Source organism: Ambystoma mexicanum, chromosome 7q, assembly GCF_040938575.1.
Source record: "Ambystoma mexicanum isolate Mex_15411 chromosome 7q, UKY_AmexF1_1, whole genome shotgun sequence".
NCBI lineage: Eukaryota > Metazoa > Chordata > Amphibia > Caudata > Ambystomatidae > Ambystoma > Ambystoma mexicanum.
Window position 1 is genome coordinate 1,098,875,987 of NC_090941.1, and position 23,736 is coordinate 1,098,899,722.

Below are 23,736 nucleotides of genomic sequence, written 5' to 3' on the forward strand. Positions count from 1 at the left end.
AGACGGGGCCTCTGCCCACACAGGAGCTGCCCAAGGGGGTGCCCGGCAGAGGAAACAGCGTACCACCTCTTCTGGGCATGCCCCTTTGCAAGGAAACTGCGCAGGGCCCTGAACACTGAGTTGAGTGCTCACATCCCGCCCCAAGACATTATACACCAGTCTGTGCTGTATGGACTCTTTGCACAGACCCACACAGTAGAGGCAATCCAGAACTGCTGGAGGATCCTCTGCTGCCTGAAGGACATTCTCCTCTACGCAAGGAAACGCCTGGTCCTCAATGATGAGCTGCTGACAACCGAAGCCTGTCGCAGGATGGTCCACGGCCTGCTAAGAGACTACGAAATCAAGGACAGCCTGGAAGATGGGGGCCCTGAGTAAAACCCCCAGCCCAGGCAATCATCCAAAAATAAAATAAAGAAAAAGAGAACTCTTTGCCTACTCAGGCAAAACACGAACACTTTGTAAACCACAGACTCTGAACAGAAAATATATATGTACCCACCCAAATGCCCAAAGTAAAATTGAAACCACCCCTTCTGCTTTGAGGGGGGAATGTAATTGCCACAAAAGTCTTCTTATTGAATTGAATTTATTACCCTTGTATCATCTTTAAGCACTTAATAAAGATATTTTTACAAAAAAAAAAAAAAAAAGGCAGAGCTCCCAGGGTGAGGCTCATCCATTGCACATCGGATTTGCTGACCCCTGCGATGTCCCCAAATGCGGGATTCTCGACTGCATTATTTCTGGTAGTGGGGGACTGCGTTCGCGCTTTCCCCTGATTTATTGGTGAAAGAAAGAAAGAGTTTAGTGTGCGAGTCAGGTTGTTTGCACACAGGGCCCAAGCTCGTGCAGCAGAGTTTATTTTGCTGCAGTCAAGAGGGCCAGCCCTGGGCCGTTCAGGGGTCCACAGGCCTGATGGATTGGTGAAATAAAAAAATGTGAAAGTCATGTGTGTCATGTGTAGGTTGGGCCCCTGAATGTTGCTGCGGTCAAGAGGGCCAGCATTCACTGGAGGGGTGAAGTGCACAGGTGCCTAACCCCAGACTTGTGCGCCCCATGATATCAGGTGCCCCGGTAGTTCTTGAAGCCAGCCTGCCCTGCCCGGGCTCTGCTTTCGCGCCCAGGCCCTCCAACCTAAGGAAGGCCCAGCCAGCTCCTGGGGTTTTGGGGGCAGGGGTGAGACTGGCTCCCGGCCGCCGCTGCCGCCCGCCCCGTCCGAGCACCGATCGGGCACGATCGGGCCTTGCCTTCACGGCCTTGCCGTGTCCTGGCGGGGGGCACCCCACCCGAGACGCTCTTGTTAAGCGGGGTGACCTGTCGGCTCAGGAGGGCCATGGACCCGCCTGGGGCCGACGGGCCAGTGGGCCCACTGCGCCAGGCCTGCTCGCTTTCCGACTGGGCCTGCTGGCTGGCAGCCAGGTCCGAATTTATGCAAATCTCAGGCCGAGCAGGGCCTGGTGGGAGACATGAACTGTGCCACAATGTGCCTCTTCTGCTGGGCTCTGCCTGCCGGAGCTTCCCCCTGCACGTGGGACAGGCAGCTCCGCAGACGCTCAGGGCTTCCGGGAGGGCTGGGGCTGGGTCAGGGCCGGCCTTCTCACCCTCGCTTAGCGGGGCTTCCAGAACAGGCCCAAGCCCTGCCCTCTGGCTCGCAACTCATACTTACCTGGCAGGGGAGCATCTGTGATCAGCAAGGCAGAGCTCCCAGGGTGAGGCTCATCCATTGCACATCGGATTTGCTGACCCCTGCGATGTCCCCAAATGCGGGATTCTCGACTGCATTATTTCTGGTAGTGGGGGACTGCGTTCGCGCTTTCCCCTGATTTATTGGTGAAAGAAAGAAAGAGTTTAGTGTGCGAGTCAGGTTGTTTGCACACAGGGCCCAAGCTCGTGCAGCAGAGTTTATTTTGCTGCAGTCAAGAGGGCCAGCCCTGGGCCGTTCAGGGGTCCACAGGCCTGATGGATTGGTGAAATAAAAAAATGTGAAAGTCATGTGTGTCATGTGTAGGTTGGGCCCCTGAATGTTGCTGCGGTCAAGAGGGCCAGCATTCACTGGAGGGGTGAAGTGCACAGGTGCCTAACCCCAGACTTGTGCGCCCCATGATATCAGGTGCCCCGGTAGTTCTTGAAGCCAGCCTGCCCTGCCCGGGCTCTGCTTTCGCGCCCAGGCCCTCCAACCTAAGGAAGGCCCAGCCAGCTCCTGGGGTTTTGGGGGCAGGGGTGAAACTGGCTCCCGGCCGCCGCTGCCGCCCGCCCCGTCCGAGCACCGATCGGGCACGATCGGGCCTTGCCGTGTCCTGGCGGGGGGCACCCCACCCGAGACGCTCTTGTTAAGCGGGGTGACCTGTCGGCTCAGGAGGGCCATGGACCCGCCTGGGGCCGACGGGCCAGTGGGCCCACTGCGCCAGGCCTGCTCGCTTTCCGACTGGGCCTGCTGGCTGGCAGCCAGGTCCGAATTTATGCAAATCTCAGGCCGAGCAGGGCCTGGTGGGAGACATGAACTGTGCCACAATGTGCCTCTTCTGCTGGGCTCTGCCTGCCGGAGCTTCCCCCTGCACGTGGGACAGGCAGCTCCGCAGACGCTCAGGGCTTCCGGGAGGGCTGGGGCTGGGTCAGGGCCGGCCTTCTCACCCTCGCTTAGCGGGGCTTCCAGAACAGGCCCAAGCCCTGCCCTCTGGCTCGCAACTCATACTTACCTGGCAGGGGAGCATCTGTGATCAGCAAGGCAGAGCTCCCAGGGTGAGGCTCATCCATTGCACATCGGATTTGCTGACCCCTGCGATGTCCCCAAATGCGGGATTCTCGACTGTATTATTTCTGGTAGTGGGGGACTGCGTTCGCGCTTTCCCCTGATTTATTGGTGAAAGAAAGAAAGAGTTTAGTGTGCGAGTCAGGTTGTTTGCACACAGGGCCCAAGCTCGTGCAGCAGAGTTTATTTTGCTGCAGTCAAGAGGGCCAGCCCTGGGCCGTTCAGGGGTCCACAGGCCTGATGGATTGGTGAAATAAAAAAATGTGAAAGTCATGTGTGTCATGTGTAGGTTGGGCCCCTGAATGTTGCTGCGGTCAAGAGGGCCAGCATTCACTGGAGGGGTGAAGTGCACAGGTGCCTAACCCCAGACTTGTGCGCCCCATGATATCAGGTGCCCCGGTAGTTCTTGAAGCCAGCCTGCCCTGCCCGGGCTCTGCTTTCGCGCCCAGGCCCTCCAACCTAAGGAAGGCCCAGCCAGCTCCTGGGGTTTTGGGGGCAGGGGTGAAACTGGCTCCCGGCCGCCGCTGCCGCCCGCCCCGTCCGAGCACCGATCGGGCACGATCGGGCCTTGCCGTGTCCTGGCGGGGGGCACCCCACCCGAGACGCTCTTGTTAAGCGGGGTGACCTGTCGGCTCAGGAGGGCCATGGACCCGCCTGGGGCCGACGGGCCAGTGGGCCCACTGCGCCAGGCCTGCTCGCTTTCCGACTGGGCCTGCTGGCTGGCAGCCAGGTCCGAATTTATGCAAATCTCAGGCCGAGCAGGGCCTGGTGGGAGACATGAACTGTGCCACAATGTGCCTCTTCTGCTGGGCTCTGCCTGCCGGAGCTTCCCCCTGCACGTGGGACAGGCAGCTCCGCAGACGCTCAGGGCTTCCGGGAGGGCTGGGGCTGGGTCAGGGCCGGCCTTCTCACCCTCGCTTAGCGGGGCTTCCAGAACAGGCCCAAGCCCTGCCCTCTGGCTCGCAACTCATACTTACCTGGCAGGGGAGCATCTGTGATCAGCAAGGCAGAGCTCCCAGGGTGAGACTCCTCCATTGCACATCGGATTTGCTGACCCCTGCGATGTCCCCAAATGCGGGATTCTCGACTGCATTATTTCTGGTAGTGGGGGACTGCGTTCGCGCTTTCCCCTGATTTATTGGTGAAAGAAAGAAAGAGTTTAGTGTGCGAGTCAGGTTGTTTGCACACAGGGCCCAAGCTCGTGCAGCAGAGTTTATTTTGCTGCAGTCAAGAGGGCCAGCCCTGGGCCGTTCAGGGGTCCACAGGCCTGATGGATTGGTGAAATAAAAAAATGTGAAAGTCATGTGTGTCATGTGTAGGTTGGGCCCCTGAATGTTGCTGCGGTCAAGAGGGCCAGCATTCACTGGAGGGGTGAAGTGCACAGGTGCCTAACCCCAGACTTGTGCGCCCCATGATATCAGGTGCCCCGGTAGTTCTTGAAGCCAGCCTGCCCTGCCCGGGCTCTGCTTTCGCGCCCAGGCCCTCCAACCTAAGGAAGGCCCAGCCAGCTCCTGGGGTTTTGGGGGCAGGGGTGAAACTGGCTCCCGGCCGCCGCTGCCGCCCGCCCCGTCCGAGCACCGATCGGGCACGATCGGGCCTTGCCGTGTCCTGGCGGGGGGCACCCCACCCGAGACGCTCTTGTTAAGCGGGGTGACCTGTCGGCTCAGGAGGGCCATGGACCCGCCTGGGGCCGACGGGCCAGTGGGCCCACTGCGCCAGGCCTGCTCGCTTTCCGACTGGGCCTGCTGGCTGGCAGCCAGGTCCGAATTTATGCAAATCTCAGGCCGAGCAGGGCCTGGTGGGAGACATGAACTGTGCCACAATGTGCCTCTTCTGCTGGGCTCTGCCTGCCGGAGCTTCCCCCTGCACGTGGGACAGGCAGCTCCGCAGACGCTCAGGGCTTCCGGGAGGGCTGGGGCTGGGTCAGGGCGGCCTTCTCACCCTCGCTTAGCGGGGCTTCCAGAACAGGCCCAAGCCCTGCCCTCTGGCTCGCAACTCATACTTACCTGGCAGGGGAGCATCTGTGATCAGCAAGGCAGAGCTCCCAGGGTGAGGCTCATCCATTGCACATCGGATTTGCTGACCCCTGCGATGTCCCCAAATGCGGGATTCTCGACTGCATTATTTCTGGTAGTGGGGGACTGCGTTCGCGCTTTCCCCTGATTTATTGGTGAAAGAAAGAAAGAAAGAGTTTAGTGTGCGAGTCAGGTTGTTTGCACACAGGGCCCAAGCTCGTGCAGCAGAGTTTATTTTGCTGCAGTCAAGAGGGCCAGCCCTGGGCCGTTCAGGGGTCCACAGGCCTGATGGATTGGTGAAATAAAAAAATGTGAAAGTCATGTGTGTCATGTGTAGGTTGGGCCCCTGAATGTTGCTGCGGTCAAGAGGGCCAGCATTCACTGGAGGGGTGAAGTGCACAGGTGCCTAACCCCAGACTTGTGCGCCCCATGATATCAGGTGCCCCGGTAGTTCTTGAAGCCAGCCTGCCCTGCCCGGGCTCTGCTTTCGCGCCCAGGCCCTCCAACCTAAGGAAGGCCCAGCCAGCTCCTGGGGTTTTGGGGGCAGGGGTGAGACTGGCTCCCGGCCGCCGCTGCCGCCCGCCCCGTCCGAGCACCGGATCGGGCACGATCGGGCCTTGCCTTCACGGCCTTGCCGTGTCCTGGCGGGGGGCACCCCACCCGAGACGCTCTTGTTAAGCGGGGTGACCTGTCGGCTCAGGAGGGCCATGGACCCGCCTGGGGCCGACGGGCCAGTGGGCCCACTGCGCCAGGCCTGCTCGCTTTCCGACTGGGCCTGCTGGCTGGCAGCCAGGTCCGAATTTATGCAAATCTCAGGCCGAGCAGGGCCTGGTGGGAGACATGAACTGTGCCACAATGTGCCTCTTCTGCTGGGCTCTGCCTGCCGGAGCTTCCCCCTGCACGTGGGACAGGCAGCTCCGCAGACGCTCAGGGCTTCCGGGAGGGCTGGGGCTGGGTCAGGGCCGGCCTTCTCACCCTCGCTTAGCGGGGCTTCCAGAACAGGCCCAAGCCCTGCCCTCTGGCTCGCAACTCATACTTACCTGGCAGGGGAGCATCTGTGATCAGCAAGGCAGAGCTCCCAGGGTGAGGCTCATCCGTTGCACATCGGATTTGCTGACCCCTGCGATGTCCCCAAATGCGGGATTCTCGACTGCATTATTTCTGGTAGTGGGGGACTGCGTTCGCGCTTTCCCCTGATTTATTGGTGAAAGAAAGAAAGAGTTTAGTGTGCGAGTCAGGTTGTTTGCACACAGGGCCCAAGCTCGTGCAGCAGAGTTTATTTTGCTGCAGTCAAGAGGGCCAGCCCTGGGCCGTTCAGGGGTCCACAGGCCTGATGGATTGGTGAAATAAAAAAATGTGAAAGTCATGTGTGTCATGTGTAGGTTGGGCCCCTGAATGTTGCTGCGGTCAAGAGGGCCAGCATTCACTGGAGGGGTGAAGTGCACAGGTGCCTAACCCCAGACTTGTGCGCCCCATGATATCAGGTGCCCCGGTAGTTCTTGAAGCCAGCCTGCCCTGCCCGGGCTCTGCTTTCGCGCCCAGGCCCTCCAACCTAAGGAAGGCCCAGCCAGCTCCTGGGGTTTTGGGGGCAGGGGTGAAACTGGCTCCCGGCCGCCGCTGCCGCCCGCCCCGTCCGAGCACCGATCGGGCACGATCGGGCCTTGCCGTGTCCTGGCGGGGGGCACCCCACCCGAGACGCTCTTGTTAAGCGGGGTGACCTGTCGGCTCAGGAGGGCCATGGACCCGCCTGGGGCCGACGGGCCAGTGGGCCCACTGCGCCAGGCCTGCTCGCTTTCCGACTGGGCCTGCTGGCTGGCAGCCAGGTCCGAATTTATGCAAATCTCAGGCCGAGCAGGGCCTGGTGGGAGACATGAACTTTGCCACAATGTGCCTCTTCTGCTGGGCTCTGCCTGCCGGAGCTTCCCCCTGCACGTGGGACAGGCAGCTCCGCAGACGCTCAGGGCTTCCGGGAGGGCTGGGGCTGGGTCAGGGCCGGCCTTCTCACCCTCGCTTAGCGGGGCTTCCAGAACAGGCCCAAGCCCTGCCCTCTGGCTCGCAACTCATACTTACCTGGCAGGGGAGCATCTGTGATCAGCAAGGCAGGCCCCGTACAACTGGACGCTCCCTTGGTACTACAGGGAGATGGAAAAGTTCATCACAGATTTTGGCCTTCAGGGGGTGGTGCCTGCATTGTGGAACCCAAGGACAATCCACAACCTGATCCGGTCCCAAGACACCACAGATCCCATTGAGGACCTGCCAGCGGCCACAGTTACCCAGGTGTGGGAAAATGTGGCATCAAACAAACTCCTGAATATTCACAAGGACATCGCCTGGCTGACGGTGAGGGGGGCACTATCTGTGCGAGCATTCATGAACAGACGGGGCCTCTGCCCACACAGGAGCTGCCCAAGGGGGTGCCCGGCAGAGGAAACAGCGTACCACCTCTTCTGGGCATGCCCCTTTGCAAGGAAACTGCGCAGGGCCCTGAACACTGAGTTGAGTGCTCACATCCCGCCCCAAGACATTATACACCAGTCTGTGCTGTATGGACTCTTTGCACAGACCCACACAGTAGAGGCAATCCAGAACTGCTGGAGGATCCTCTGCTGCCTGAAGGACATTCTCCTCTACGCAAGGAAACGCCTGGTCCTCAATGATGAGCTGCTGACAACCGAAGCCTGTCGCAGGATGGTCCACGGCCTGCTAAGAGACTACGAAATCAAGGACAGCCTGGAAGATGGGGGCCCTGAGTAAAACCCCCAGCCCAGGCAATCATCCAAAAATAAAATAAAGAAAAAGAGAACTCTTTGCCTACTCAGGCAAAACACGAACACTTTGTAAACCACAGACTCTGAACAGAAAATATATATGTACCCACCCAAATGCCCAAAGTAAAATTGAAACCACCCCTTCTGCTTTGAGGGGGGAATGTAATTGCCACAAAAGTCTTCTTATTGAATTGAATTTATTACCCTTGTATCATCTTTAAGCACTTAATAAAGATATTTTTACAAAAAAAAAAAAAAAAAGGCAGAGCTCCCAGGGTGAGGCTCATCCATTGCACATCGGATTTGCTGACCCCTGCGATGTCCCCAAATGCGGGATTCTCGACTGCATTATTTCTGGTAGTGGGGGACTGCGTTCGCGCTTTCCCCTGATTTATTGGTGAAAGAAAGAAAGAGTTTAGTGTGCGAGTCAGGTTGTTTGCACACAGGGCCCAAGCTCGTGCAGCAGAGTTTATTTTGCTGCAGTCAAGAGGGCCAGCCCTGGGCCGTTCAGGGGTCCACAGGCCTGATGGATTGGTGAAATAAAAAAATGTGAAAGTCATGTGTGTCATGTGTAGGTTGGGCCCCTGAATGTTGCTGCGGTCAAGAGGGCCAGCATTCACTGGAGGGGTGAAGTGCACAGGTGCCTAACCCCAGACTTGTGCGCCCCATGATATCAGGTGCCCCGGTAGTTCTTGAAGCCAGCCTGCCCTGCCCGGGCTCTGCTTTCGCGCCCAGGCCCTCCAACCTAAGGAAGGCCCAGCCAGCTCCTGGGGTTTTGGGGGCAGGGGTGAAACTGGCTCCCGGCCGCCGCTGCCGCCCGCCCCGTCCGAGCACCGATCGGGCACGATCGGGCCTTGCCGTGTCCTGGCGGGGGGCACCCCACCCGAGACGCTCTTGTTAAGCGGGGTGACCTGTCGGCTCAGGAGGGCCATGGACCCGCCTGGGGCCGACGGGCCAGTGGGCCCACTGCGCCAGGCCTGCTCGCTTTCCGACTGGGCCTGCTGGCTGGCAGCCAGGTCCGAATTTATGCAAATCTCAGGCCGAGCAGGGCCTGGTGGGAGACATGAACTGTGCCACAATGTGCCTCTTCTGCTGGGCTCTGCCTGCCGGAGCTTCCCCCTGCACGTGGGACAGGCAGCTCCGCAGACGCTCAGGGCTTCCGGGAGGGCTGGGGCTGGGTCAGGGCCGGCCTTCTCACCCTCGCTTAGCGGGGCTTCCAGAACAGGCCCAAGCCCTGCCCTCTGGCTCGCAACTCATACTTACCTGGCAGGGGAGCATCTGTGATCAGCAAGGCAGAGCTCCCAGGGTGAGACTCCTCCATTGCACATCGGATTTGCTGACCCCTGCGATGTCCCCAAATGCGGGATTCTCGACTGCATTATTTCTGGTAGTGGGGGACTGCGTTCGCGCTTTCCCCTGATTTATTGGTGAAAGAAAGAAAGAGTTTAGTGTGCGAGTCAGGTTGTTTGCACACAGGGCCCAAGCTCGTGCAGCAGAGTTTATTTTGCTGCAGTCAAGAGGGCCAGCCCTGGGCCGTTCAGGGGTCCACAGGCCTGATGGATTGGTGAAATAAAAAAATGTGAAAGTCATGTGTGTCATGTGTAGGTTGGGCCCCTGAATGTTGCTGCGGTCAAGAGGGCCAGCATTCACTGGAGGGGTGAAGTGCACAGGTGCCTAACCCCAGACTTGTGCGCCCCATGATATCAGGTGCCCCGGTAGTTCTTGAAGCCAGCCTGCCCTGCCCGGGCTCTGCTTTCGCGCCCAGGCCCTCCAACCTAAGGAAGGCCCAGCCAGCTCCTGGGGTTTTGGGGGCAGGGGTGAAACTGGCTCCCGGCCGCCGCTGCCGCCCGCCCCGTCCGAGCACCGATCGGGCACGATCGGGCCTTGCCGTGTCCTGGCGGGGGGCACCCCACCCGAGACGCTCTTGTTAAGCGGGGTGACCTGTCGGCTCAGGAGGGCCATGGACCCGCCTGGGGCCGACGGGCCAGTGGGCCCACTGCGCCAGGCCTGCTCGCTTTCCGACTGGGCCTGCTGGCTGGCAGCCAGGTCCGAATTTATGCAAATCTCAGGCCGAGCAGGGCCTGGTGGGAGACATGAACTGTGCCACAATGTGCCTCTTCTGCTGGGCTCTGCCTGCCGGAGCTTCCCCCTGCACGTGGGACAGGCAGCTCCGCAGACGCTCAGGGCTTCCGGGAGGGCTGGGGCTGGGTCAGGGCGGCCTTCTCACCCTCGCTTAGCGGGGCTTCCAGAACAGGCCCAAGCCCTGCCCTCTGGCTCGCAACTCATACTTACCTGGCAGGGGAGCATCTGTGATCAGCAAGGCAGAGCTCCCAGGGTGAGGCTCATCCATTGCACATCGGATTTGCTGACCCCTGCGATGTCCCCAAATGCGGGATTCTCGACTGCATTATTTCTGGTAGTGGGGGACTGCGTTCGCGCTTTCCCCTGATTTATTGGTGAAAGAAAGAAAGAAAGAGTTTAGTGTGCGAGTCAGGTTGTTTGCACACAGGGCCCAAGCTCGTGCAGCAGAGTTTATTTTGCTGCAGTCAAGAGGGCCAGCCCTGGGCCGTTCAGGGGTCCACAGGCCTGATGGATTGGTGAAATAAAAAAATGTGAAAGTCATGTGTGTCATGTGTAGGTTGGGCCCCTGAATGTTGCTGCGGTCAAGAGGGCCAGCATTCACTGGAGGGGTGAAGTGCACAGGTGCCTAACCCCAGACTTGTGCGCCCCATGATATCAGGTGCCCCGGTAGTTCTTGAAGCCAGCCTGCCCTGCCCGGGCTCTGCTTTCGCGCCCAGGCCCTCCAACCTAAGGAAGGCCCAGCCAGCTCCTGGGGTTTTGGGGGCAGGGGTGAGACTGGCTCCCGGCCGCCGCTGCCGCCCGCCCCGTCCGAGCACCGGATCGGGCACGATCGGGCCTTGCCTTCACGGCCTTGCCGTGTCCTGGCGGGGGGCACCCCACCCGAGACGCTCTTGTTAAGCGGGGTGACCTGTCGGCTCAGGAGGGCCATGGACCCGCCTGGGGCCGACGGGCCAGTGGGCCCACTGCGCCAGGCCTGCTCGCTTTCCGACTGGGCCTGCTGGCTGGCAGCCAGGTCCGAATTTATGCAAATCTCAGGCCGAGCAGGGCCTGGTGGGAGACATGAACTGTGCCACAATGTGCCTCTTCTGCTGGGCTCTGCCTGCCGGAGCTTCCCCCTGCACGTGGGACAGGCAGCTCCGCAGACGCTCAGGGCTTCCGGGAGGGCTGGGGCTGGGTCAGGGCCGGCCTTCTCACCCTCGCTTAGCGGGGCTTCCAGAACAGGCCCAAGCCCTGCCCTCTGGCTCGCAACTCATACTTACCTGGCAGGGGAGCATCTGTGATCAGCAAGGCAGAGCTCCCAGGGTGAGGCTCATCCATTGCACATCGGATTTGCTGACCCCTGCGATGTCCCCAAATGCGGGATTCTCGACTGCATTATTTCTGGTAGTGGGGGACTGCGTTCGCGCTTTCCCCTGATTTATTGGTGAAAGAAAGAAAGAGTTTAGTGTGCGAGTCAGGTTGTTTGCACACAGGGCCCAAGCTCGTGCAGCAGAGTTTATTTTGCTGCAGTCAAGAGGGCCAGCCCTGGGCCGTTCAGGGGTCCACAGGCCTGATGGATTGGTGAAATAAAAAAATGTGAAAGTCATGTGTGTCATGTGTAGGTTGGGCCCCTGAATGTTGCTGCGGTCAAGAGGGCCAGCATTCACTGGAGGGGTGAAGTGCACAGGTGCCTAACCCCAGACTTGTGCGCCCCATGATATCAGGTGCCCCGGTAGTTCTTGAAGCCAGCCTGCCCTGCCCGGGCTCTGCTTTCGCGCCCAGGCCCTCCAACCTAAGGAAGGCCCAGCCAGCTCCTGGGGTTTTGGGGGCAGGGGTGAAACTGGCTCCCGGCCGCCGCTGCCGCCCGCCCCGTCCGAGCACCGATCGGGCACGATCGGGCCTTGCCGTGTCCTGGCGGGGGGCACCCCACCCGAGACGCTCTTGTTAAGCGGGGTGACCTGTCGGCTCAGGAGGGCCATGGACCCGCCTGGGGCCGACGGGCCAGTGGGCCCACTGCGCCAGGCCTGCTCGCTTTCCGACTGGGCCTGCTGGCTGGCAGCCAGGTCCGAATTTATGCAAATCTCAGGCCGAGCAGGGCCTGGTGGGAGACATGAACTTTGCCACAATGTGCCTCTTCTGCTGGGCTCTGCCTGCCGGAGCTTCCCCCTGCACGTGGGACAGGCAGCTCCGCAGACGCTCAGGGCTTCCGGGAGGGCTGGGGCTGGGTCAGGGCCGGCCTTCTCACCCTCGCTTAGCGGGGCTTCCAGAACAGGCCCAAGCCCTGCCCTCTGGCTCGCAACTCATACTTACCTGGCAGGGGAGCATCTGTGATCAGCAAGGCAGGCCCCGTACAACTGGACGCTCCCTTGGTACTACAGGGAGATGGAAAAGTTCATCACAGATTTTGGCCTTCAGGGGGTGGTGCCTGCATTGTGGAACCCAAGGACAATCCACAACCTGATCCGGTCCCAAGACACCACAGATCCCATTGAGGACCTGCCAGCGGCCACAGTTACCCAGGTGTGGGAAAATGTGGCATCAAACCAACTCCTGAATATTCACAAGGACATCGCCTGGCTGACGGTGAGGGGGGCACTATCTGTGCGAGCATTCATGAACAGACGGGGCCTCTGCCCACACAGGAGCTGCCCAAGGGGGTGCCCGGCAGAGGAAACAGCGTACCACCTCTTCTGGGCATGCCCCTTTGCAAGGAAACTGCGCAGGGCCCTGAACACTGAGTTGAGTGCTCACATCCCGCCCCAAGACATTATACACCAGTCTGTGCTGTATGGACTCTTTGCACAGACCCACACAGTAGAGGCAATCCAGAACTGCTGGAGGATCCTCTGCTGCCTGAAGGACATTCTCCTCTACGCAAGGAAACGCCTGGTCCTCAATGATGAGCTGCTGACAACCGAAGCCTGTCGCAGGATGGTCCACGGCCTGCTAAGAGACTACGAAATCAAGGACAGCCTGGAAGATGGGGGCCCTGAGTAAAACCCCCAGCCCAGGCAATCATCCAAAAATAAAATAAAGAAAAAGAGAACTCTTTGCCTACTCAGGCAAAACACGAACACTTTGTAAACCACAGACTCTGAACAGAAAATATATATGTACCCACCCAAATGCCCAAAGTAAAATTGAAACCACCCCTTCTGCTTTGAGGGGGGAATGTAATTGCCACAAAAGTCTTCTTATTGAATTGAATTTATTACCCTTGTATCATCTTTAAGCACTTAATAAAGATATTTTTACAAAAAAAAAAAAAAAAAGGCAGAGCTCCCAGGGTGAGGCTCATCCATTGCACATCGGATTTGCTGACCCCTGCGATGTCCCCAAATGCGGGATTCTCGACTGCATTATTTCTGGTAGTGGGGGACTGCGTTCGCGCTTTCCCCTGATTTATTGGTGAAAGAAAGAAAGAGTTTAGTGTGCGAGTCAGGTTGTTTGCACACAGGGCCCAAGCTCGTGCAGCAGAGTTTATTTTGCTGCAGTCAAGAGGGCCAGCCCTGGGCCGTTCAGGGGTCCACAGGCCTGATGGATTGGTGAAATAAAAAAATGTGAAAGTCATGTGTGTCATGTGTAGGTTGGGCCCCTGAATGTTGCTGCGGTCAAGAGGGCCAGCATTCACTGGAGGGGTGAAGTGCACAGGTGCCTAACCCCAGACTTGTGCGCCCCATGATATCAGGTGCCCCGGTAGTTCTTGAAGCCAGCCTGCCCTGCCCGGGCTCTGCTTTCGCGCCCAGGCCCTCCAACCTAAGGAAGGCCCAGCCAGCTCCTGGGGTTTTGGGGGCAGGGGTGAGACTGGCTCCCGGCCGCCGCTGCCGCCCGCCCCGTCCGAGCACCGATCGGGCACGATCGGGCCTTGCCTTCACGGCCTTGCCGTGTCCTGGCGGGGGGCACCCCACCCGAGACGCTCTTGTTAAGCGGGGTGACCTGTCGGCTCAGGAGGGCCATGGACCCGCCTGGGGCCGACGGGCCAGTGGGCCCACTGCGCCAGGCCTGCTCGCTTTCCGACTGGGCCTGCTGGCTGGCAGCCAGGTCCGAATTTATGCAAATCTCAGGCCGAGCAGGGCCTGGTGGGAGACATGAACTGTGCCACAATGTGCCTCTTCTGCTGGGCTCTGCCTGCCGGAGCTTCCCCCTGCACGTGGGACAGGCAGCTCCGCAGACGCTCAGGGCTTCCGGGAGGGCTGGGGCTGGGTCAGGGCCGGCCTTCTCACCCTCGCTTAGCGGGGCTTCCAGAACAGGCCCAAGCCCTGCCCTCTGGCTCGCAACTCATACTTACCTGGCAGGGGAGCATCTGTGATCAGCAAGGCAGAGCTCCCAGGGTGAGGCTCATCCATTGCACATCGGATTTGCTGACCCCTGCGATGTCCCCAAATGCGGGATTCTCGACTGCATTATTTCTGGTAGTGGGGGACTGCGTTCGCGCTTTCCCCTGATTTATTGGTGAAAGAAAGAAAGAGTTTAGTGTGCGAGTCAGGTTGTTTGCACACAGGGCCCAAGCTCGTGCAGCAGAGTTTATTTTGCTGCAGTCAAGAGGGCCAGCCCTGGGCCGTTCAGGGGTCCACAGGCCTGATGGATTGGTGAAATAAAAAAATGTGAAAGTCATGTGTGTCATGTGTAGGTTGGGCCCCTGAATGTTGCTGCGGTCAAGAGGGCCAGCATTCACTGGAGGGGTGAAGTGCACAGGTGCCTAACCCCAGACTTGTGCGCCCCATGATATCAGGTGCCCCGGTAGTTCTTGAAGCCAGCCTGCCCTGCCCGGGCTCTGCTTTCGCGCCCAGGCCCTCCAACCTAAGGAAGGCCCAGCCAGCTCCTGGGGTTTTGGGGGCAGGGGTGAAACTGGCTCCCGGCCGCCGCTGCCGCCCGCCCCGTCCGAGCACCGATCGGGCACGATCGGGCCTTGCCGTGTCCTGGCGGGGGGCACCCCACCCGAGACGCTCTTGTTAAGCGGGGTGACCTGTCGGCTCAGGAGGGCCATGGACCCGCCTGGGGCCGACGGGCCAGTGGGCCCACTGCGCCAGGCCTGCTCGCTTTCCGACTGGGCCTGCTGGCTGGCAGCCAGGTCCGAATTTATGCAAATCTCAGGCCGAGCAGGGCCTGGTGGGAGACATGAACTGTGCCACAATGTGCCTCTTCTGCTGGGCTCTGCCTGCCGGAGCTTCCCCCTGCACGTGGGACAGGCAGCTCCGCAGACGCTCAGGGCTTCCGGGAGGGCTGGGGCTGGGTCAGGGCCGGCCTTCTCACCCTCGCTTAGCGGGGCTTCCAGAACAGGCCCAAGCCCTGCCCTCTGGCTCGCAACTCATACTTACCTGGCAGGGGAGCATCTGTGATCAGCAAGGCAGAGCTCCCAGGGTGAGGCTCATCCATTGCACATCGGATTTGCTGACCCCTGCGATGTCCCCAAATGCGGGATTCTCGACTGTATTATTTCTGGTAGTGGGGGACTGCGTTCGCGCTTTCCCCTGATTTATTGGTGAAAGAAAGAAAGAGTTTAGTGTGCGAGTCAGGTTGTTTGCACACAGGGCCCAAGCTCGTGCAGCAGAGTTTATTTTGCTGCAGTCAAGAGGGCCAGCCCTGGGCCGTTCAGGGGTCCACAGGCCTGATGGATTGGTGAAATAAAAAAATGTGAAAGTCATGTGTGTCATGTGTAGGTTGGGCCCCTGAATGTTGCTGCGGTCAAGAGGGCCAGCATTCACTGGAGGGGTGAAGTGCACAGGTGCCTAACCCCAGACTTGTGCGCCCCATGATATCAGGTGCCCCGGTAGTTCTTGAAGCCAGCCTGCCCTGCCCGGGCTCTGCTTTCGCGCCCAGGCCCTCCAACCTAAGGAAGGCCCAGCCAGCTCCTGGGGTTTTGGGGGCAGGGGTGAAACTGGCTCCCGGCCGCCGCTGCCGCCCGCCCCGTCCGAGCACCGATCGGGCACGATCGGGCCTTGCCGTGTCCTGGCGGGGGGCACCCCACCCGAGACGCTCTTGTTAAGCGGGGTGACCTGTCGGCTCAGGAGGGCCATGGACCCGCCTGGGGCCGACGGGCCAGTGGGCCCACTGCGCCAGGCCTGCTCGCTTTCCGACTGGGCCTGCTGGCTGGCAGCCAGGTCCGAATTTATGCAAATCTCAGGCCGAGCAGGGCCTGGTGGGAGACATGAACTGTGCCACAATGTGCCTCTTCTGCTGGGCTCTGCCTGCCGGAGCTTCCCCCTGCACGTGGGACAGGCAGCTCCGCAGACGCTCAGGGCTTCCGGGAGGGCTGGGGCTGGGTCAGGGCCGGCCTTCTCACCCTCGCTTAGCGGGGCTTCCAGAACAGGCCCAAGCCCTGCCCTCTGGCTCGCAACTCATACTTACCTGGCAGGGGAGCATCTGTGATCAGCAAGGCAGAGCTCCCAGGGTGAGACTCCTCCATTGCACATCGGATTTGCTGACCCCTGCGATGTCCCCAAATGCGGGATTCTCGACTGCATTATTTCTGGTAGTGGGGGACTGCGTTCGCGCTTTCCCCTGATTTATTGGTGAAAGAAAGAAAGAGTTTAGTGTGCGAGTCAGGTTGTTTGCACACAGGGCCCAAGCTCGTGCAGCAGAGTTTATTTTGCTGCAGTCAAGAGGGCCAGCCCTGGGCCGTTCAGGGGTCCACAGGCCTGATGGATTGGTGAAATAAAAAAATGTGAAAGTCATGTGTGTCATGTGTAGGTTGGGCCCCTGAATGTTGCTGCGGTCAAGAGGGCCAGCATTCACTGGAGGGGTGAAGTGCACAGGTGCCTAACCCCAGACTTGTGCGCCCCATGATATCAGGTGCCCCGGTAGTTCTTGAAGCCAGCCTGCCCTGCCCGGGCTCTGCTTTCGCGCCCAGGCCCTCCAACCTAAGGAAGGCCCAGCCAGCTCCTGGGGTTTTGGGGGCAGGGGTGAAACTGGCTCCCGGCCGCCGCTGCCGCCCGCCCCGTCCGAGCACCGATCGGGCACGATCGGGCCTTGCCGTGTCCTGGCGGGGGGCACCCCACCCGAGACGCTCTTGTTAAGCGGGGTGACCTGTCGGCTCAGGAGGGCCATGGACCCGCCTGGGGCCGACGGGCCAGTGGGCCCACTGCGCCAGGCCTGCTCGCTTTCCGACTGGGCCTGCTGGCTGGCAGCCAGGTCCGAATTTATGCAAATCTCAGGCCGAGCAGGGCCTGGTGGGAGACATGAACTGTGCCACAATGTGCCTCTTCTGCTGGGCTCTGCCTGCCGGAGCTTCCCCCTGCACGTGGGACAGGCAGCTCCGCAGACGCTCAGGGCTTCCGGGAGGGCTGGGGCTGGGTCAGGGCGGCCTTCTCACCCTCGCTTAGCGGGGCTTCCAGAACAGGCCCAAGCCCTGCCCTCTGGCTCGCAACTCATACTTACCTGGCAGGGGAGCATCTGTGATCAGCAAGGCAGAGCTCCCAGGGTGAGGCTCATCCATTGCACATCGGATTTGCTGACCCCTGCGATGTCCCCAAATGCGGGATTCTCGACTGCATTATTTCTGGTAGTGGGGGACTGCGTTCGCGCTTTCCCCTGATTTATTGGTGAAAGAAAGAAAGAAAGAGTTTAGTGTGCGAGTCAGGTTGTTTGCACACAGGGCCCAAGCTCGTGCAGCAGAGTTTATTTTGCTGCAGTCAAGAGGGCCAGCCCTGGGCCGTTCAGGGGTCCACAGGCCTGATGGATTGGTGAAATAAAAAAATGTGAAAGTCATGTGTGTCATGTGTAGGTTGGGCCCCTGAATGTTGCTGCGGTCAAGAGGGCCAGCATTCACTGGAGGGGTGAAGTGCACAGGTGCCTAACCCCAGACTTGTGCGCCCCATGATATCAGGTGCCCCGGTAGTTCTTGAAGCCAGCCTGCCCTGCCCGGGCTCTGCTTTCGCGCCCAGGCCCTCCAACCTAAGGAAGGCCCAGCCAGCTCCTGGGGTTTTGGGGGCAGGGGTGAGACTGGCTCCCGGCCGCCGCTGCCGCCCGCCCCGTCCGAGCACCGGATCGGGCACGATCGGGCCTTGCCTTCACGGCCTTGCCGTGTCCTGGCGGGGGGCACCCCACCCGAGACGCTCTTGTTAAGCGGGGTGACCTGTCGGCTCAGGAGGGCCATGGACCCGCCTGGGGCCGACGGGCCAGTGGGCCCACTGCGCCAGGCCTGCTCGCTTTCCGACTGGGCCTGCTGGCTGGCAGCCAGGTCCGAATTTATGCAAATCTCAGGCCGAGCAGGGCCTGGTGGGAGACATGAACTGTGCCACAATGTGCCTCTTCTGCTGGGCTCTGCCTGCCGGAGCTTCCCCCTGCACGTGGGACAGGCAGCTCCGCAGACGCTCAGGGCTTCCGGGAGGGCTGGGGCTGGGTCAGGGCCGGCCTTCTCACCCTCGCTTAGCGGGGCTTCCAGAACAGGCCCAAGCCCTGCCCTCTGGCTCGCAACTCATACTTACCTGGCAGGGGAGCATCTGTGATCAGCAAGGCAGAGCTCCCAGGGTGAGGCTCATCCATTGCACATCGGATTTGCTGACCCCTGCGATGTCCCCAAATGCGGGATTCTCGACTGCATTATTTCTGGTAGTGGGGGACTGCGTTCGCGCTTTCCCCTGATTTATTGGTGAAAGAAAGAAAGAGTTTAGTGTGCGAGTCAGGTTGTTTGCACACAGGGCCCAAGCTCGTGCAGCAGAGTTTATTTTGCTGCAGTCAAGAGGGCCAGCCCTGGGCCGTTCAGGGGTCCACAGGCCTGATGGATTGGTGAAATAAAAAAATGTGAAAGTCATGTGTGTCATGTGTAGGTTGGGCCCCTGAATGTTGCTGCGGTCAAGAGGGCCAGCATTCACTGGAGGGGTGAAGTGCACAGGTGCCTAACCCCAGACTTGTGCGCCCCATGATATCAGGTGCCCCGGTAGTTCTTGAAGCCAGCCTGCCCTGCCCGGGCTCTGCTTTCGCGCCCAGGCCCTCCAACCTAAGGAAGGCCCAGCCAGCTCCTGGGGTTTTGGGGGCAGGGGTGAAACTGGCTCCCGGCCGCCGCTGCCGCCCGCCCCGTCCGAGCACCGATCGGGCACGATCGGGCCTTGCCGTGTCCTGGCGGGGGGCACCCCACCCGAGACGCTCTTGTTAAGCGGGGTGACCTGTCGGCTCAGGAGGGCCATGGACCCGCCTGGGGCCGACGGGCCAGTGGGCCCACTGCGCCAGGCCTGCTCGCTTTCCGACTGGGCCTGCTGGCTGGCAGCCAGGTCCGAATTTATGCAAATCTCAGGCCGAGCAGGGCCTGGTGGGAGACATGAACTGTGCCACAATGTGCCTCTTCTGCTGGGCTCTGCCTGCCGGAGCTTCCCCCTGCACGTGGGACAGGCAGCTCCGCAGACGCTCAGGGCTTCCGGGAGGGCTGGGGCTGGGTCAGGGCCGGCCTTCTCACCCTCGCTTAGCGGGGCTTCCAGAACAGGCCCAAGCCCTGCCCTCTGGCTCGCAACTCATACTTACCTGGCAGGGGAGCATCTGTGATCAGCAAGGCAGAGCTCCCAGGGTGAGGCTCATCCATTGCACATCGGATTTGCTGACCCCTGCGATGTCCCCAAATGCGGGATTCTCGACTGTATTATTTCTGGTAGTGGGGGACTGCGTTCGCGCTTTCCCCTGATTTATTGGTGAAAGAAAGAAAGAGTTTAGTGTGCGAGTCAGGTTGTTTGCACACAGGGCCCAAGCTCGTGCAGCAGAGTTTATTTTGCTGCAGTCAAGAGGGCCAGCCCTGGGCCGTTCAGGGGTCCACAGGCCTGATGGATTGGTGAAATAAAAAAATGTGAAAGTCATGTGTGTCATGTGTAGGTTGGGCCCCTGAATGTTGCTGCGGTCAAGAGGGCCAGCATTCACTGGAGGGGTGAAGTGCACAGGTGCCTAACCCCAGACTTGTGCGCCCCATGATATCAGGTGCCCCGGTAGTTCTTGAAGCCAGCCTGCCCTGCCCGGGCTCTGCTTTCGCGCCCAGGCCCTCCAACCTAAGGAAGGCCCAGCCAGCTCCTGGGGTTTTGGGGGCAGGGGTGAAACTGGCTCCCGGCCGCCGCCCGCCCCGTCCGAGCACCGATCGGGCACGATCGGGCCTTGCCGTGTCCTGGCGGGGGGCACCCCACCCGAGACGCTCTTGTTAAGCGGGGTGACCTGTCGGCTCAGGAGGGCCATGGACCCGCCTGGGGCCGACGGGCCAGTGGGCCCACTGCGCCAGGCCTGCTCGCTTTCCGACTGGGCCTGCTGGCTGGCAGCCAGGTCCGAATTTATGCAAATCTCAGGCAGAGCAGGGCCTGGTGGGAGACATGAACTGTGCCACAATGTGCCTCTTCTGCTGGGCTCTGCCTGCCGGAGCTTCCCCCTGCACGTGGGACAGGCAGCTCCGCAGACGCTCAGGGCTTCCGGGAGGGCTGGGGCTGGGTCAGGGCCGGCCTTCTCACCCTCGCTTAGCGGGGCTTCCAGAACAGGCCCAAGCCCTGCCCTCTGGCTCGCAACTCATACTTACCTGGCAGGGGAGCATCTGTGATCAGCAAGGCAGAGCTCCCAGGGTGAGACTCCTCCATTGCACATCGGATTTGCTGACCCCTGCGATGTCCCCAAATGCGGGATTCTCGACTGCATTATTTCTGGTAGTGGGGGACTGCGTTCGCGCTTTCCCCTGATTTATTGGTGAAAGAAAGAAAGAGTTTAGTGTGCGAGTCAGGTTGTTTGCACACAGGGCCCAAGCTCGTGCAGCAGAGTTTATTTTGCTGCAGTCAAGAGGGCCAGCCCTGGGCCGTTCAGGGGTCCACAGGCCTGATGGATTGGTGAAATAAAAAAATGTGAAAGTCATGTGTGTCATGTGTAGGTTGGGCCCCTGAATGTTGCTGCGGTCAAGAGGGCCAGCATTCACTGGAGGGGTGAAGTGCACAGGTGCCTAACCCCAGACTTGTGCGCCCCATGATATCAGGTGCCCCGGTAGTTCTTGAAGCCAGCCTGCCCTGCCCGGGCTCTGCTTTCGCGCCCAGGCCCTCCAACCTAAGGAAGGCCCAGCCAGCTCCTGGGGTTTTGGGGGCAGGGGTGAAACTGGCTCCCGGCCGCCGCTGCCGCCCGCCCCGTCCGAGCACCGATCGGGCACGATCGGGCCTTGCCGTGTCCTGGCGGGGGGCACCCCACCCGAGACGCTCTTGTTAAGCGGGGTGACCTGTCGGCTCAGGAGGGCCATGGACCCGCCTGGGGCCGACGGGCCAGTGGGCCCACTGCGCCAGGCCTGCTCGCTTTCCGACTGGGCCTGCTGGCTGGCAGCCAGGTCCGAATTTATGCAAATCTCAGGCCGAGCAGGGCCTGGTGGGAGACATGAACTGTGCCACAATGTGCCTCTTCTGCTGGGCTCTGCCTGCCGGAGCTTCCCCCTGCACGTGGGACAGGCAGCTCCGCAGACGCTCAGGGCTTCCGGGAGGGCTGGGGCTGGGTCAGGGCCGGCCTTCTCACCCTCGCTTAGCGGGGCTTCCAGAACAGGCCCAAGCCCTGCCCTCTGGCTCGCAACTCATACTTACCTGGCAGGGGAGCATCTGTGATCAGCAAGGCAGAGCTCCCAGGGTGAGGCTCATCCATTGCACATCGGATTTGCTGACCCCTGCGATGTCCCCAAATGCGGGATTCTCGACTGCATTATTTCTGGTAGTGGGGGACTGCGTTCGCGCTTTCCCCTGATTTATTGGTGAAAGAAAGAAAGAGTTTAGTGTGCGAGTCAGGTTGTTTGCACACAGGGCCCAAGCTCGTGCAGCAGAGTTTATTTTGCTGCAGTCAAGAGGGCCAGCCCTGGGCCGTTCAGGGGTCCACAGGCCTGATGGATTGGTGAAATAAAAAAATGTGAAAGTCATGTGTGTCATGTGTAGGTTGGGCCCCTGAATGTTGCTGCGGTCAAGAGGGCCAGCATTCACTGGAGGGGTGAAGTGCACAGGTGCCTAACCCCAGACTTGTGCGCCCCATGATATCAGGTGCCCCGGTAGTTCTTGAAGCCAGCCTGCCCTGCCCGGGCTCTGCTTTCGCGCCCAGGCCCTCCAACCTAAGGAAGGCCCAGCCAGCTCCTGGGGTTTTGGGGGCAGGGGTGAAACTGGCTCCCGGCCGCCGCTGCCGCCCGCCCCGTCCGAGCACCGATCGGGCACGATCGGGCCTTGCCGTGTCCTGGCGGGGGGCACCCCACCCGAGACGCTCTTGTTAAGCGGGGTGACCTGTCGGCTCAGGAGGGCCATGGACCCGCCTGGGGCCGACGGGCCAGTGGGCCCACTGCGCCAGGCCTGCTCGCTTTCCGACTGGGCCTGCTGGCTGGCAGCCAGGTCCGAATTTATGCAAATCTCAGGCCGAGCAGGGCCTGGTGGGAGACATGAACTTTGCCACAATGTGCCTCTTCTGCTGGGCTCTGCCTGCCGGAGCTTCCCCCTGCACGTGGGACAGGCAGCTCCGCAGACGCTCAGGGCTTCCGGGAGGGCTGGGGCTGGGTCAGGGCCGGCCTTCTCACCCTCGCTTAGCGGGGCTTCCAGAACAGGCCCAAGCCCTGCCCTCTGGCTCGCAACTCATACTTACCTGGCAGGGGAGCATCTGTGATCAGCAAGGCAGGCCCCGTACAACTGGACGCTCCCTTGGTACTACAGGGAGATGGAAAAGTTCATCACAGATTTTGGCCTTCAGGGGGTGGTGCCTGCATTGTGGAACCCAAGGACAATCCACAACCTGATCCGGTCCCAAGACACCACAGATCCCATTGAGGACCTGCCAGCGGCCACAGTTACCCAGGTGTGGGAAAATGTGGCATCAAACAAACTCCTGAATATTCACAAGGACATCGCCTGGCTGACGGTGAGGGGGGCACTATCTGTGCGAGCATTCATGAACAGACGGGGCCTCTGCCCACACAGGAGCTGCCCAAGGGGGTGCCCGGCAGAGGAAACAGCGTACCACCTCTTCTGGGCATGCCCCTTTGCAAGGAAACTGCGCAGGGCCCTGAACACTGAGTTGAGTGCTCACATCCCGCCCCAAGACATTATACACCAGTCTGTGCTGTATGGACTCTTTGCACAGACCCACACAGTAGAGGCAATCCAGAACTGCTGGAGGATCCTCTGCTGCCTGAAGGACATTCTCCTCTACGCAAGGAAACGCCTGGTCCTCAATGATGAGCTGCTGACAACCGAAGCCTGTCGCAGGATGGTCCACGGCCTGCTAAGAGACTACGAAATCAAGGACAGCCTGGAAGATGGGGGCCCTGAGTAAAACCCCCAGCCCAGGCAATCATCCAAAAATAAAATAAAGAAAAAGAGAACTCTTTGCCTACTCAGGCAAAACACGAACACTTTGTAAACCACAGACTCTGAACAGAAAATATATATGTACCCACCCAAATGCCCAAAGTAAAATTGAAACCACCCCTTCTGCTTTGAGGGGGGAATGTAATTGCCACAAAAGTCTTCTTATTGAATTGAATTTATTACCCTTGTATCATCTTTAAGCACTTAATAAAGATATTTTTACAAAAAAAAAAAAAAAAAGGCAGAGCTCCCAGGGTGAGGCTCATCCATTGCACATCGGATTTGCTGACCCCTGCGATGTCCCCAAATGCGGGATTCTCGACTGCATTATTTCTGGTAGTGGGGGACTGCGTTCGCGCTTTCCCCTGATTTATTGGTGAAAGAAAGAAAGAGTTTAGTGTGCGAGTCAGGTTGTTTGCACACAGGGCCCAAGCTCGTGCAGCAGAGTTTATTTTGCTGCAGTCAAGAGGGCCAGCCCTGGGCCGTTCAGGGGTCCACAGGCCTGATGGATTGGTGAAATAAAAAAATGTGAAAGTCATGTGTGTCATGTGTAGGTTGGGCCCCTGAATGTTGCTGCGGTCAAGAGGGCCAGCATTCACTGGAGGGGTGAAGTGCACAGGTGCCTAACCCCAGACTTGTGCGCCCCATGATATCAGGTGCCCCGGTAGTTCTTGAAGCCAGCCTGCCCTGCCCGGGCTCTGCTTTCGCGCCCAGGCCCTCCAACCTAAGGAAGGCCCAGCCAGCTCCTGGGGTTTTGGGGGCAGGGGTGAAACTGGCTCCCGGCCGCCGCTGCCGCCCGCCCCGTCCGAGCACCGATCGGGCACGATCTGGCCTTGCCGTGTCCTGGCGGGGGGCACCCCACCCGAGACGCTCTT

At 60.1% G+C, this 23,736-nt stretch overlaps 16 non-coding genes and 4 pseudogenes across 16 annotated transcripts; all 20 read left to right on the top strand.

The window, feature by feature from the left end:
- Window positions 1-643: 643 nt before the first annotated feature.
- On the top strand, window positions 644-781 carry LOC138528944 (U1 spliceosomal RNA; annotated as a pseudogene).
- An 880-nt stretch (window positions 782-1,661) lies between these two features.
- On the top strand, window positions 1,662-1,825 carry LOC138529333 (U1 spliceosomal RNA). The gene has a single exon (XR_011284670.1). It is a non-coding gene; the product is annotated as a U1 spliceosomal RNA (small nuclear RNA).
- An 866-nt stretch (window positions 1,826-2,691) lies between these two features.
- On the top strand, window positions 2,692-2,855 carry LOC138529441 (U1 spliceosomal RNA). Its single transcript, XR_011284777.1, has one exon. It is a non-coding gene; the product is annotated as a U1 spliceosomal RNA (small nuclear RNA).
- An 866-nt stretch (window positions 2,856-3,721) lies between these two features.
- LOC138528899 (U1 spliceosomal RNA) lies at window positions 3,722-3,885 on the top strand. Its single transcript, XR_011284298.1, has one exon. It is a non-coding gene; the product is annotated as a U1 spliceosomal RNA (small nuclear RNA).
- An 865-nt stretch (window positions 3,886-4,750) lies between these two features.
- LOC138529335 (U1 spliceosomal RNA) lies at window positions 4,751-4,914 on the top strand. Its single transcript, XR_011284672.1, has one exon. It is a non-coding gene; the product is annotated as a U1 spliceosomal RNA (small nuclear RNA).
- Window positions 4,915-5,799: 885 nt separating this feature from the next.
- LOC138529456 (U1 spliceosomal RNA) lies at window positions 5,800-5,963 on the top strand. Its single transcript, XR_011284793.1, has one exon. It is a non-coding gene; the product is annotated as a U1 spliceosomal RNA (small nuclear RNA).
- Window positions 5,964-7,789: 1,826 nt separating this feature from the next.
- Window positions 7,790-7,927, top strand: LOC138528945 (U1 spliceosomal RNA; annotated as a pseudogene).
- Window positions 7,928-8,793: 866 nt separating this feature from the next.
- On the top strand, window positions 8,794-8,957 carry LOC138528900 (U1 spliceosomal RNA). Its single transcript, XR_011284299.1, has one exon. It is a non-coding gene; the product is annotated as a U1 spliceosomal RNA (small nuclear RNA).
- Window positions 8,958-9,822: 865 nt separating this feature from the next.
- LOC138529336 (U1 spliceosomal RNA) lies at window positions 9,823-9,986 on the top strand. Its single transcript, XR_011284673.1, has one exon. It is a non-coding gene; the product is annotated as a U1 spliceosomal RNA (small nuclear RNA).
- Window positions 9,987-10,871: 885 nt separating this feature from the next.
- On the top strand, window positions 10,872-11,035 carry LOC138529337 (U1 spliceosomal RNA). Its single transcript, XR_011284674.1, has one exon. It is a non-coding gene; the product is annotated as a U1 spliceosomal RNA (small nuclear RNA).
- Window positions 11,036-12,861: 1,826 nt separating this feature from the next.
- LOC138528946 (U1 spliceosomal RNA) lies at window positions 12,862-12,999 on the top strand (annotated as a pseudogene).
- An 880-nt stretch (window positions 13,000-13,879) lies between these two features.
- Window positions 13,880-14,043, top strand: LOC138529338 (U1 spliceosomal RNA). The gene has a single exon (XR_011284675.1). It is a non-coding gene; the product is annotated as a U1 spliceosomal RNA (small nuclear RNA).
- An 866-nt stretch (window positions 14,044-14,909) lies between these two features.
- LOC138529442 (U1 spliceosomal RNA) lies at window positions 14,910-15,073 on the top strand. The gene has a single exon (XR_011284779.1). It is a non-coding gene; the product is annotated as a U1 spliceosomal RNA (small nuclear RNA).
- An 866-nt stretch (window positions 15,074-15,939) lies between these two features.
- On the top strand, window positions 15,940-16,103 carry LOC138528901 (U1 spliceosomal RNA). Its single transcript, XR_011284300.1, has one exon. It is a non-coding gene; the product is annotated as a U1 spliceosomal RNA (small nuclear RNA).
- Window positions 16,104-16,968: 865 nt separating this feature from the next.
- LOC138529339 (U1 spliceosomal RNA) lies at window positions 16,969-17,132 on the top strand. Its single transcript, XR_011284676.1, has one exon. It is a non-coding gene; the product is annotated as a U1 spliceosomal RNA (small nuclear RNA).
- Window positions 17,133-18,017: 885 nt separating this feature from the next.
- LOC138529340 (U1 spliceosomal RNA) lies at window positions 18,018-18,181 on the top strand. Its single transcript, XR_011284677.1, has one exon. It is a non-coding gene; the product is annotated as a U1 spliceosomal RNA (small nuclear RNA).
- An 866-nt stretch (window positions 18,182-19,047) lies between these two features.
- Window positions 19,048-19,211, top strand: LOC138529443 (U1 spliceosomal RNA). Its single transcript, XR_011284780.1, has one exon. It is a non-coding gene; the product is annotated as a U1 spliceosomal RNA (small nuclear RNA).
- An 860-nt stretch (window positions 19,212-20,071) lies between these two features.
- On the top strand, window positions 20,072-20,235 carry LOC138528902 (U1 spliceosomal RNA). Its single transcript, XR_011284301.1, has one exon. It is a non-coding gene; the product is annotated as a U1 spliceosomal RNA (small nuclear RNA).
- Window positions 20,236-21,101: 866 nt separating this feature from the next.
- On the top strand, window positions 21,102-21,265 carry LOC138529341 (U1 spliceosomal RNA). The gene has a single exon (XR_011284678.1). It is a non-coding gene; the product is annotated as a U1 spliceosomal RNA (small nuclear RNA).
- Window positions 21,266-23,091: 1,826 nt separating this feature from the next.
- LOC138528947 (U1 spliceosomal RNA) lies at window positions 23,092-23,229 on the top strand (annotated as a pseudogene).
- The last annotated feature ends 507 nt before the right edge of the window (window positions 23,230-23,736 follow it).